Genomic DNA, 9,473 nt, shown 5'->3' with positions numbered 1-9,473 from the left:
TCTGGCATTCTGCTGGGAAACAATCAACACAGACATCAAGATATTCTTAATCCGCAAAGGTGTTCATAAGGCAAGAGGGAAACAGAGGGAAATGCACCTAGTTCCCAAAAGCTGCAGAATCTGCTCCATTTACAGTCAATACGGGTTGATGTCAAGAATAATCTCTAAGAAGTAAAGCGCCAACAAGGTTCACTCATTGCCTTAGAGGTCTTCAAAGCAATCCTCCAGTCCAGTTTCCATTCTGTGGAGCAGGATGTATTATACTCATATTTCTTCTTCCAGAAGATACATACAGGGAGGTCTGTGATCAACACTCTGTAGGAAGATGATGATTTGGTGAAGTCATCATAGTCTGACTTTGGAAAATCAGAAAATCCTGTTATGCCATACCACACAACATGAAGACCATAGCATGGCCCCCTGGTTACTCCTGTTCTCCATCACTAAGGATGCTAGTATGTGGGAGGATGTACTGAATGAGGTTCCTGAGTGCTTTGAGAAAAGTCTTATTCCCAGAAACAACTGTTTACTGGTCAGGTTGGATTTATTGCTGTGGGGTTTGATCAGTGAGGACCTGTTGGAGGAGCACAAGAGAATGTTTTTGGCCAACAGCAGTTCCTAACCCATGAGGAAATACATCATTATCCTCATCTACGAGCAGAAGGAGACAGAGGAAATTTGCAATTGGTGACCAATCTCACTACTGAATGTGGGTTATGAATCCTGTCCAAGTTCAGGTCAGAACTGCTCTGGAGTTTATAATTCACTGTGACGAGACCTGTGCTGTTCCTGGGAGATCTCAGAGGGTCTTATGATAGTTTTGGTACAGATGAGGGTATGAATACCTGTTTCATCAGCCTGGACCAGGAGAATATCATACAGCTCCATGATAGCTGGTCTGCCCTGAATGGACTTTCATGAAGGAATCTATAGTTGGATACAGCTAGTCTACACAAACACCAGGAGAGCAGTTGCAATCAATTGTTACAACTCAGAAAGTGGTCTGTATAAACCTGAAGTCTGGCAGGGCTGTTTTTTTCTCACTTCTCATCTTATTCATGTGTTGTATAGAATGTTTTGCTTAGTCCATCAGGAAAGGATATAAACAAAAGAGATGTGACCATCCCAGGTAGCAGAGGTTGTCAGGTCAAAGCCTGCTTTTACGCATTGAGGTCACATCCTGCTGCTTGGACCCACTGTCAGTGTGCAGACTATTGGTATCTGCAACCAGTTCGCACTGGCCTCAGGAGACAAAGTAAACTGAGGCAAGAGAGAAGCTATTTTCTTTGGGAATTGGGCTAATAGATCCTTTTTTTCCCTTTCACTGTCCAATCAGATTACCTGAGGATGATTTAGTTTATAGGGGCCAGATTATGTGCTTTAAAAACACAGGAAGGAGCAAGGAGTGATGATAAAATAAGAATTGAGCATGTGGAAATGTTGTTTCCTGTTCATTACAGGTAAGAACCTGATCATTGATGCAAGGAGCTCTCAATGCTGCTCTACATGCGCGAATGTGACCCATTCCTCACTCCTGCATCAGGGCAATCACCGAAGCACCTTTCTGCTTTGAGTCATGTTCACTGGAATATGATTTACAATCCTCTAGTTAAAAGGGAAAAAAAAATGAACCTTTATCCTGATGACCATCTTTGTGTGTAGCTGTGTGTAGACTCTCAGTACACAAACACAATGCTGAGTTTCTAATTCAGCGTTACAAAGAATAGGTCTTGCCACATTGCTGTGCAACTCTCCAAGTACTTGGACTGTTCCATACCACCTGGTTCTCATGGAGATGTTTATGCAGAAAAGCACCTTTGACCCCAGGACCCATCAGGCAGTGGTCAGCATGTACTATTCTCAACTATCCTCAAGACCTTATGAGAAAATTAGATGGTAGATCCTATTGGATGATAACCTGAGGAGACTACCAAAGGTGGAGCAAATTACTGCAGATGCTGGAGTCTTTGCTGCAAATGGAGTTAAAAAGGTGGAAATCACGGTGGATCAGTCAGGCAGCCATAGAGAGAGAACAAGCTAACATTTTAATTCTAGGTGACTGTTCATCATGATGAAGAGTCTCTGATGGACTGTCATCTAGACTTGAAACATTAGCTTGCTCTTTCTTCACGAATGCTGCCTGACCCGCTGTGATTTCCAACAATTTTTGTTTTCAGCCTGCCAAGGGCATTTGGCAGAGTGTCTCATTGCCAGAACTTACAAACAAGCCCCAAGGTGTGAAATGCTGCATAGGCCCAATCAGGTAAGGGCAGAAGATTTCTTTCCCAAAAGGATATTAGTGAACCAATTGATAGAACTTGTGCAATTGTTATGTCTTCAAATTAATGGTCCTACCCTCTGAATTACCACATCAGGAACATAATCACCATGCTACCACACACCATTTTACTCAGCAGAAATTAGGTCTTGTATTGTGAGCTATAGATTTACTTTGCAGTAAATGTATAGTTTGTTTCTTACAGGGGATATTAGTAGATCAGTCAACCAGTTGAATTACCTTAAATGATACAATCTACTTTTTTTGAAAGGTTGAATGACCGATAGTTATTAGCATATAACTGTTCTAAACAAGCTAACTGCTGGTAGAGACAAGAAAAGTTTCAAGTGACAAGCAACAAAAATCTCCTGAACAATAAAATTAGACAGTTAAACATAAAGCACTGCTGATGCTGGAATTCTGAAATAAAAACAGTGCTACAGAAACTTTTCCTCTGGAGTCATATTGGGTTTAAAATGTTAACTGTGTTTCTCTCACTACAGATGCTGGCAGTCCTGCTGAGTTTCTCTATCTTTTTCTGAAATGAGATTTTAAGTTGGAAGAATGGTTCAATTCAACCCATAGCCTGAAACAATGCGAGTACAAAATAAAAAGTGTTCTTCGACTGATAAAAATTCCCTTCCTCTCCTGAATACATTCCTTGTGTGACATGAGAGTGAACGGTGTTCGGACGCTTCTGAATTGGGTGGAGACAAGACATGTGGATCATTGGATCCTTCGGGGTGAATGGTCTGTTTCTGTGCCTGTTTGGATGGTTCTCCAGGCTACCACAACCCACCCCCAGCTACTGGGTCGGGTTGGAGACGTCAGTTCCTGTGTGTTGTTTCAGACAGTCTCGTTCTCCAGCTCTCAGAAGCTGGCTGCTGATCCAAGTCCTCCGCACGAAGCCACAGTTCTCTCCTGAAACCAACTCTCAGCGAGTTCCATCAAATAAGGTACAACATTCAGAGACTAGAAAGGGGAGATGGAGGGGAGGTGGAACCTCCACACCGAGCAATGCTGCGATTCACTTCGCGATGTATTACCAAGTGAAGTTCGCTCTTGTTTGTAGACGGAGGAGGATTGTGGTCCTAATTTCCAAATGTTGATTAATGCTGAGTAAAAATGTAACCAGGCGTTTTCAGCTGAATGTTCAAATTTAACATTGGCGGGCGGTGGGAATATTTATTTTAAATCAAAGCAGAACAATCCGTCGAACGAATTCCTGAAGTGGTACCAATTGTTTTGAAATGTTGTTAAGCAATAGTCGGTGTGGGGGTTTGTTTTCCCAAAAGTTTGATTTTGGAATCGACTCTGATTCCTCGCTGTTAGAACTTGAAATTGCACCCGAGACTACTCAATGCCTGTTCAGTGGTTTTGATGGTTCAGAATATTGTTTCCAGCTTTAACAGGCGAGAGTGTGCTTCTGAATCGGGGTAAATTACACGCGGTCACAATTTTTGACCGCGTGTAATTGATTTCCAACTACAACGGTGCTCTCTGTTACTATAATTTGTTTGTCGATTCCGCTTCGTCCATTCGTTTGCGATCTTTATTCTGTTGTCGACTGCAAAATGAACGATTTTAAAAATGGCCCCGGCGTTCGATAAACAACCCAGGCTACGACAGGGTGTTGCTATTTCTGTCCTAGAATACCTTAGTAACTATCCGAGCAGCTGCGATAGCCACATGACGGACGGATAGCCTCCCAGAAATGAGAGCTCAATGAAATGACATACCCTTGTTTCACCTTCAGCCGGTCAGGACGTTAGGCTAATAACTGTCCACTGTTAACCTTGCGGACATATGTGAATAGGAGTAAGTTTAAATATATTTGGGATTATGAAGTGGAGTAATTTATAATATAGAAACATTTCTAACATTAGACTTTTTAAAAAAAAATCTCTACTATGGGTGCAGTGTAGCGTGAATGTATCTTCACCCAGCTCCAACTTTTTAAATAAAAGCAAAATACTCCAGATGCTGGAAATCGGAATCAAACACAGAAATTGCTGGAAAATCTCAGCAGGTCAGGCAGCATCTTGGTAGAGAGACACCATTAACGTGTGCAAAATGATACCTGTTCTGAACAATTCTGGACGAGAATCGAAATGTTAAGTCAATTTCTCTCCCTATAGATGCTGCCTGACCCGCTGAGTTCCTCCAGCATTCAGTGTCTGTTCCAACTTTTTTTTAGAAGTTGTGGAAATATGACATTTCCCTGGCTCATAACAGCCTGTTTTGTTCAGGTCGGGATTAATGCAGCTTGCACGCACTGGGCTGATGTCTCTCTGTGTTGAAGTGCTGAGATTCCTGAAGTGCAGATTAGGGCGCGGGGGTAAAAACAATCTTTTCAAGGGAAAAGTGGAATTTTCCATTGTCACATTCATCAGAGAGCAAGCTATAGTATGTGGTTCTCGCCGAGAATGAGACGTATTCCGAGCTGAGGGTCACTGGACCCAAAACGGTAACTAATTACTTTCCGCAGATGCTGCCAGACCTGCTGAGCTTTTCCAGCAATAACTGTTTTTGTGTCCGACTTTCAGCATCTGCAGTTTTTTCGGGTTTTTTTTCTGAGGTAGTATTTTATTTCCCTTTAGGTCCCAGTCATTTTCCATTCGACTCCTTGAGCCACCTGTTGTGAATGTGGATGTCCCGAAAGTAAACTCTTGTAGTGCAGTGGTAGTGTCTCTACCTCTGAGTCAGCAAGCCCAGGCTTAGGTCCTCCCGCACCGGTGTAATAACATCTTTGAACAGGTTGATTAGAAATATCCACATCATAGATCGACAGATCCCAGGACACCTGACGCTTGATTCACACGACTGTCTATGACATACACGTACCAGTTTAAAATGCAGTACAATACTAAACCGAGCGACAAATATAAATGAAACACCGGCTTTTATTAACGTACTAGCAAGACTTTGTGAATATTTGTCTTTTGTTATTTATTTTTAAAATGATTGAAATGCGTTTAAGGTTTCGGCTGGTGTTTTTTTTAAAAAACTCGAACTAAACATGGAAACCGCTCCGACCTCAGAGTGGAACTCGGTGCATTTCCTAGGAAGGGGCTGCTTTGGTAGCTGTCCCCCTGCGGTTCCTTCCATATTCGCGCATTTCGCTTGACGACATGTGAATATTTATAGGGTTGGTTGGAATGAAATGCGCCCTCTTGGTATTTTTACTCTTCTATTTTAATCAGGACCCAAAGAAAACCAGCGTGGTCAGCTTTATAAAGATCCGGCCATTCTCAAAAACCTGTAAGGTAGCATCCTTTAAAAACAACACAAAAGCAAATCTTAACTTCCACTTTTCCACTGAGTTCTTATGGGGTATTTTGTTAACCAACCTGTGAGCTGGAATAATATACATCATATGGTTCTGGTGGTCTGTCATGGCACTATGCTAGCGTCTTTTCTCCCGGGAGAAATTTTCAACTGCTCTCACTCAAATCAGGTCTTCATTACTATACACTTTTTAATTCTACATTAACTCGCTAGGGTTAATTCCGCTCTCCAATCACCTGTAGCACGTTTTAGAGATTTGGCTAACTCGCCAAGGTTGAATTTTGGGTTTCCAACCTCAAAAATAGATCTGTCTTTGAGGGGATCTCGCAGATTCAGAAACCAGGGTGATATATGTGCATAGCTAACCTTGCGAACAGATGTGATTGAGAGCAAGTTCAAAGTTCAAACACGTTTAGGATGATGAAGTGGAGCGATCTTTAATATAGAAACATTTCCGACATAAGACTTTAAAAAGCTCTGCTTTGGGTACAGTGTAGTGTGAATGTAACTTTTCACCAACCTCCAACTTGTTAAATAAAAACAAAATATTGCGGATTTTGGAAAACTGGAGGGGGGATCAGGCTTAGAGATCGCTTGAAGAGATACTGCATTTCAGGCTTAGGGATCGCTTTTTTCGAGTCGTCCATGGGATATAGGATTTATCTACTATAAATGTTGGAATAATTTATAATTGTCTTTTTAACAGTAGTTTTGTTAATTAATTACAAATAAATAACAGACCAGAAAGTGAATACTATTTCTGCCATCTAAGCAGAAGGTTTCTATGGTCTATTCAGTATTTCCAATATTTTGTTTCTACTGTTTCAACTAGAATTCCAGTACAGTTTGTAATTATTGTTTGTGTGAATGTTCTCGACATTTTCGAGTTGATTTAAATTGAAATAATGTTCAAGATTAAACATTTTCTGTAACACTTCCTAATATATTTCAAAGCGAAATTATGAGCAAGGCCAACATTTATTGCCAGCTCTGCATTTTTTGAACTGCTGGAATCTTTGGGGTGTCGGGAGACATGCAATATTGTTAGAATTGGAATACCACGGTTTTGACTTAACTACAGTAAATAACCCACAGTATTATTCCAAGCCAGGATGGTACGTGACTTGGACAGGAACTTGTAGTTGCTGGTGTTCCCATATATATCTGCTGCCCTTTATCCCTCTTGGTGATAGAGTTTGGGGTTTGGAATGTGCATTTGTAGAAGCATTGGTGAGTTACTGTTGCTCTTGATTTTGCCCACCGCATTAGTCATTCTAACATTGTTGCAATAACAAGATCATCCTTTGGCTTCAATATTCATATACATTAACTATATTGCTAAAATGAGGAAGGGTTGAAAATCAGAGGGGGCAAAGGAGGAGTTGATCCTTTCGGGCATTCCAATGGAGAAACACCTGCAAATGGGAATCTAATTGTAAATAATTTGAACCTTGTGAAAGATGGCTCGTCAACTTGGTTTGGGTTACCACAGAACTTTGCAGACAAAAGCCATTTCTAATCAAGCAAAGCAAAATGTACAAAGGTTCACAGTTCAGCCAGTCACCTAGGTACACAGCAGAACACAGCAGTCAAATGTAAGTATCAATAGTTTCCTTTGTATTGCAATTTTGCCATCTTCAATTCTGGTTGAATGCAACAGTTAGATCACTAGATTTTCATGGGCAGCATTCATAGAGGTCAGGGGTGAGCACTGCATTTTCACTGCTGACTGAAAATTTAGGCATTTTGCTAGTCTATGGCTATCATCAATAATTTCTCTGCTCTCTAACATTTTGGCAAACTACATTCAAATTAAGGATTTTAGTGAGCTAACATAAAATAAGTTATAAACTTGAAATCATGTAGATGGTGCATAGTCTTTGTTCTTAAAGTTAATTTACTTTAAAAAGTTGTCAATGAAGAAAATTCTTCCAAGTCAAAAATCTTGTCAATCAAGTAGAACGTAATAGTACAGAGTGTACTGTGGATGGGGGTCTTCACCATCCATCACCTAGACTGCCATGGTACTATCCTCACCAGTGTACTTGTCACTGACGCATATGTCCATGATAATGTTGATAGGAGTGACCACCACACAGCCTGTGGCAATGATGACCCACCTTTACATGGAGAATACCCTTGACTCTGTTGTGTGGCAGTGATCACTGCACTAAATGAGATAGATTTTGAACAGATTTAGAACTGAAAACTAAGCATGCATGAGATGCTTTCAGCCATGAGCACAAGCAGAATTGTATTTAACTCTCCTCTGCAACCTCATTGTCTGGCATATCCACCCTTTACTATTACTGGGGGCGGGGGAAAATCTGTATTTCAATATAGAGTGCAAGAGAACAAGCCAGGAGCAGCACCATGGATATCAAAAAATGGGGTATGAATCATGTGAAGCTACAAAACTGGACTACTTACATGTCAAGCATGATAAGTAGCGTGATAGACTGAGCATGGATCAGCTCCAAACTCTGCAGTCCTGTCACATCCATCCATGACTGGTGGTGGACAATTAAGCAGCTAACTAAGAGGAGAAGGCTCCAGAATTATGCTTGTTTTTGATGATGGGGGGGGGGGGGGGTCCAGAACAATACAGAAGCATTTGCGACCATCTTCTAGAAGAGGAGCCCAGTAATGATCCAAGTCAAAACCAAAAGAACTGCGGATGCTGTTAATCAGAAATAAAAACAGAAGTTGCTGGAAAAGCTCAGCAGGTCTGGCAGCATTCGTGCAGAGAAATCAAAGTTAATATTCGGCTCCGGGATTCTGAGGAAGGATCACCAGACCCAAAACATTAACTTTGATTTTTCTTCACAGATGCTGCTAGACCTGCTGAGCAATGATCCAAGTTGGCTTCATAGAGATTCCCAGCATCACAGATGCCAGTCTTCAGCCAATTCGATTCACTTCACATGGTATCAAATTGGGGTTCATGGTATTTGGTACTTCAAAGTCCATGCAGTCTAACAATATGCCAGCAATAGTACTGAAGATTAGTGCACTAGAATTATCCATGGCCCAGTACTGTTACAACACCAGCACCCACTTGACAACAGAAAAAAATTCCTCAGGTACTTCTTGTGACCAAAAAACAGGACAAATCCAAGCCAGCGAATTACTGGCACACCAGCCTACTGTTGATCATCAGAAAAGCAATGGAAAGGGTTACAACTAGTGCTTTCAAGTGGCATTTAGTAAATAACATTACACCAAAGCTGGTCAACTCCTGACCTCATTACAGTCTTGCTACAAACAAGAATGAAGGGCTGAAGTCCAGGGCTGAAATGAAAGTGACTGCTATTGACATAAAGACAACATTTAACTGAGTATAGCATCTAGGGGCCCCCACACAACTGAAGTCTATGGACATCAGGAAAAAACTCTTCTAGTTGGAGTCATACCTTACACAAAGGAAGATGGTTGTGTTTGTTAGAGAACATTCGTCTCAGCTTTGGACCAGGTGTTGTTCAAGGTAATGTCCTTGAAAAAATCATTTTCAGCTGTTTCCTAAATGACCTTCCTCCATCTTAAGTTCTGAAGTGGGGATCATTGCTGCTGATTGTGCAATGTTCAGCATAATTCATGAGTTCTCATTTATTGAAGTAGTCAATGTTGATAAGCAGCAAGATATAGACAATTTTGAGGCTTTGATTGATAAGTGGCAAATAATACAAGTAGCAGAAAATGAACATCTCTAAAACAAGAGAATCTAACCAACTCTCCTGACATACAATGGCATTATCATCATGGAATCCTCCATTATCAACAACTTGAGGGACATCATTGACCAGGAACTGAACTGGACCAGTTATATAAGCATTGACTACAACATCAGATTAGAGGCCAGGAATTCTGAAGTGAATAATTCACCTTGTGATTCCCCAAAGCTTGTTGT

The 9,473-nt window shown here is 41.0% G+C and overlaps 1 protein-coding gene across 1 annotated transcript in view; it reads left to right on the top strand.

The window, feature by feature from the left end:
* Window positions 1-3,079: 3,079 nt before the first annotated feature.
* The window catches only part of LOC122563686 (kelch-like protein 31), a 14,031-nt gene continuing 7,637 nt past the window's right edge, over window positions 3,080-9,473 (top strand). The window contains exon 1 of the mRNA XM_043717742.1: window positions 3,080-3,234. The gene's annotated coding sequence lies outside the window, so the exon portion shown is untranslated. The remainder of the gene's footprint in view (window positions 3,235-9,473) is intronic.

Source organism: Chiloscyllium plagiosum, chromosome 27 (assembly GCF_004010195.1).
Source record: "Chiloscyllium plagiosum isolate BGI_BamShark_2017 chromosome 27, ASM401019v2, whole genome shotgun sequence".
NCBI classification, from domain to species: Eukaryota; Metazoa; Chordata; class Chondrichthyes; order Orectolobiformes; family Hemiscylliidae; genus Chiloscyllium; species Chiloscyllium plagiosum.
Note: the sequence above shows the minus strand (reverse complement) of the source record. Positions and strands in the feature narration are given on the sequence as shown.